Source organism: Lygodium microphyllum, chromosome 7 (genome assembly GCF_053477565.2).
Source record: "Lygodium microphyllum isolate KBCC chromosome 7, Lygodium_microphyllum_v1.1.10, whole genome shotgun sequence".
Lineage (NCBI taxonomy): Eukaryota > Viridiplantae > Streptophyta > Polypodiopsida > Schizaeales > Lygodiaceae > Lygodium > Lygodium microphyllum.
Window position 1 is genome coordinate 113,201,706 of NC_141141.1, and position 4,593 is coordinate 113,206,298.

General features: G+C 41.4%; 1 pseudogene; it reads right to left on the minus strand.

The window, feature by feature from the left end:
* Positions 1 to 3,391: 3,391 nt before the first annotated feature.
* On the minus strand, positions 3,392 to 3,999 carry LOC148033850 (uncharacterized; annotated as a pseudogene).
* Positions 4,000 to 4,593: the final 594 nt, after the last annotated feature.

Consider the following 4,593-nt stretch of genomic DNA (forward strand, 5'->3'; position numbering starts at 1 on the left):
TCGTTCTGGCCCTGGTCTCAAAGGCGGCCCTGCAGTAAGTGGAGTAACAAACTCACCCCCTCTATGTCACAACTCTATAGAAACAGAATTTGTATCCTTTTTCATTAATTTATCTATATAATGATTTATTAAATTTATTTCCTTTGCACTAATTAGATATAAAGAAAAGTGCATTGGAGCTGGCCATTGATGAGTGGTCACAGGTTATGGTGGACCCACACGGTGGGTTAGAGAAAAGATAGTTCACACTTCCACCTATATGACCCGATTGGGCGCCTCTGACTAGAACTCACGCATATCAGGGTTAGACTCGCACACAGAAAGGATTGATGCCTTGAAGTGTGGGCTAGATCCACCAGAACAGACAGTTACAATCAACAAGATGGCATGATCATGAAATGCTTGTATAATGTGCATAAGTGGGCTGAAAGCTTGAAATGCACATTTCTTTGCATAGGAAAGTCACATGAAGATTCGGATACCATTTTTGCGATGTACACGGAAAAAGCTTTCATATGATACCCATATTGGGGGGGTCCCTAAATTCTAGGAGATCCCTAAATTTTAGGAGGTCCCTAAATTTTAGGAGCCTCGAATTAGCCTAAAAATGCTAGTCCTAAAAAATAGGGATGTCATTCTAAAAATAGTAAGTTCTGTACTCTGACTGTGCTTACTAAATTTGGTTGTTTCTATTCTTGACAGTATTCAATCCAAAAAGGAAGGCCATAAAGAAGAGACAAGTGTCAAGACACTTGTCACACAAGTTTCCAAGTGTCCCACCACTTGTCACATCTCATGACATGTGGCTGGACATTTGTCTTGTGCTACTCCACTTTCCCCTTTTGTACTAGCTCTCCCCTCTCCTATAAATAAGAGCTCGTTTTTCTTCATTGAGCATCATTTTTCTTTGCTGTAAACTCATGTACAACACCCACAAATAGCCGGAAACTGGCCCCATCCATCCCCATCATCATTCCCCACTTCTCCATTATCAAATTCCTCCATATGCCCTCTTCTATCACTGTTGTTTACAGGACAGCAAGCCTGTAAATTCATCACAGCACCTCCTTCTCGAGCTTTTTCTTCCATTTTAGCAACAAGAAGCAAGCCCTATCCATGTACTGCTGATCAATGATGGAGAAAGGCTGATTTCCCCTTTTTCTTCTCTCATACTGTAAAGAAATCAGTTCTTATCATTGCATAATAGATAATGCATGTGTGTTTGTACATCTTTGCATGATCTTGTGAGAGTGAGAATTACCTTTTTCTCACTCTCAGGTTGATTGTAACTGAGCTCTTCCCTAAGGGACTTGGGTTGAGCAGAAATACATTCCTTCGGGGGGGGTTGCCCATCTTCAACCCTCAATCTTGTCTCCATTACTTTTACATTTTCATGGCTATAATTTTGTGAGTAATTTTCATTTTTAGCTTTAAGTGTTTATTCTCTTTTATATTAAATCTTGAAAACAAGCGAATATCATAATTGTTAAGCATACTACGTTGTTCGAGCCGTTTACACTCTAGTCTTTTTAGCTGCATTTGGATTCTCTTCATCTCTCTTACGCTTCTCCTCAACAAGTACATCTGCTCCCTGAGACTTTGCCAAGTAGGCATAAATAGTGTACCTGTCAACAGGCAAATCCCAACCTGTCTCAGATCTGATGCTAGAACCTACACTAGTCAAAGCAGTCTGTTGAATTGTCCCCTTGTTTGCCGTCTCCATAGCATAGGTCCATAATGCTGACTGATTCTTTGAACCTTTCTCAATCTGGACTCCATATGCAAAAGCATCTCCTCTAGCTGCCACATAAGAAGTACGCGCAGCCATATCATCTACTAATTTCTTCATTCTGCCTTTCCCAAAATCGGTAGCAAGCAGAGCTTCTGTTTCAGTCAACCAGATCTTGCCATCTTGTCCCCAAAATACCAAATTCTTCCTCCTTGCATCTTGAAATGATTCACAATCCCTACAATGCTGATAGTCCATACTATCATAGCAAATATATCTTCGATCTCTCCTAGGTGCACTAGGAGCACTCCTAGGTGCAGTAGGAGCACTAGAAGAAATAGTAGGCGTAGTTGAAGCAAACTGCTCTTTCAATTTTCCCACCAATTCTGCTTTAACTGACTCCAATGTCAAATCCGTTATGCCTTTGATTATGTCATCAAGAGAGGAAGGAATCGACGGAGCGGATGGTTTTGGAGCAGAAGGAGCCGGCATCGGTCTTGGAACAAGAGGAATAGGAGGATTAGAAATAGTAGGCATTGGCGTAGGCCAAGTATCTGGATGAGGAAGAGAAGAAATAACAAGGGTAGAAGCAGACATAGGAGCAGAAGACGGCGTTGGTGTCATGGACCCATTCTGTAGACGGGTCTTCCATATCCTCCTCTTGGTCAAAGTCGAGACCGCATCCTGGGCATCTTGCCAATCTATTTTAATACCCATAGGCTTCATGCGATCCTCAAGAAGCTCTCCTAATTCTTCCTAAAGAGCAGGATCTGCAGCTTGCAAGAAAAGCTCAACTTTCTCAACATCCAATGCTCTTTGTTCAATGGCATCAAGCTGACTATACCTCTCTTCAAATTCTCGTATCAATTTTGAAGCAGCTAGACCTTTGTTAAGCATGTAGACCCACTCTCGGAATGACCGCCGTGTAGCCATCCCAAAGTCCTCAAGAAAATACTCCTCTTTCAGGGCCTTCTTAAAATCTTGCCAATGCGAATTTTGAAGGAAAAGATCAATCACTTTTACCCTCAAGGCAGGTGTGACAAGGCGAAGGAAATATTTACTCATAAGTCCTGTTGGTACTCCAAAAAATCCCATCTTGATCTCATACGTCTTCAAATAAGCCGATACATTACGGCCATCAAAGAGCTTATTCTCATTTTCAACTGCTTCAATCGCCTTAGTTGCGCAGATTGCATTCTCTTGATCCGAATATAGTTGCCTGTGCTGAGACAACTGTTGTTGATGCGACTGCTGCTGCTACTGCATATACAATTGTGTCTGTTGATTTTGAAGCTGCATATACATAGACATATTCTGCAAAATCCGCTTTAAATCATCTGTTGAAGTACTTGAAGCAGCAGTCAATGATGGAGCTGAAGTAGAGGACAAAGCAGGAATCGTAGAAGAGGCTGAAATGGATGCTCAAGTATCTCCCATCCTGAAATTTAAATGCGACGCTTTCACGTCGGGTTCACCAAAGATGTCGAAGGGTTCTCGAAAGCTAAGTCACGTCTACAGAAGACCTTGACAAATTTCAAGATAGAAGATCAATCTAGTGAGATCAGATTCAATTTGAAAGCTCAATTTCAGATAATATGAGACATACAATCAGCTACATCTGATTGGGAGCATCTCCAGTAAATGTCTTGACAAAAACTCATTTCAACAAATTTTCATGTAGTCTGAATCCCTATGAAGCTTCTCTTGGAACTTTTTAAACCATTGACTCAACATATCCATTTGAACAATAAGCAGCCTGTCTCTCCCAAAGGAACAAAAAGACTGCATAAAATTGAATAGGTTTTCACCTATCCGCATTGCTAGGCTTCGATCTGTTGTTGTTAAGGAGCATTGATACCAAGAAGAGAAAGCACATCTTCAACTGCAAGACCAATCTTTGCAGTCAAAGGCACTGAATTTGGTTGCTCCACAGTACTGAAAGTGAGAACCATGTGACTACACGTGCAATGTTAATGCTTTTTCTGGTGGTATGGAGAATTCATCCAAAAGGAATATACATATCTCTTTCACTTCATCATAGGATTCACATCTAAAGGATAACTCCGCTTTGGAAAAAGTACTCCAAACAGCCGCGGAGAGCTTGTCTTTGCTCCACAGTAAGTAGAAACATAACCTATGTTGACATCTGTATCTACAGCAGTCACAACACTTCTTAACCCTCGTTTGCGGCCCTGATAACTTTCAGACGAGACTTCATCAAATTCATATGTTTCATGTTGACGATGTTGTCTTAAACCCAAATGACCCATGTGAAATCTCCATTCACATAACCTACAGTATAATCTTGATAGGCTCCCAGTGCAACGACGACACGATTTCAGTGCAGTAACGGCAATATCAGCAACAACGAATACAAAGATGTCTAACAGGCTACTACTGCATCCAATACTGAGAATGATGAATAATCTATTCCTGTTGCCGCGAACAAGCCCCCTGACCCTCACATAATGCTAGCAACAAGACTAAAACCCCCCCAAAAAAGCCTTTTTCTCGATGCTTTCCTTCACAATCGCCTACAACACGCCCCAGAAAAGCGGCCCCCTTTTTCCCATCAGAAAAGCGGCCTTTTTTTTCCATAAAAAAAGCGGCCTTCTCCCCCATTCTGCAACTTTGTAATGCTGAGGAGGCAGGACAATTGTCTTGAGAAGTTGACTAAAGGTTCCCCCAAGCCTTGCAAAATCATTTGCATACAGATCTGAATTCAGAAAGAACTGTATATTAAAGCTTCTATTGCCTCCTCTGTGTAGGAAGCCAATGGATGCATCTTGTTCCTTTCTTGCATTTCCTAAGCCTCCTGGACCAAATCATTCTGACAAAAATCATAGTAGAACAGTGTATGCAGT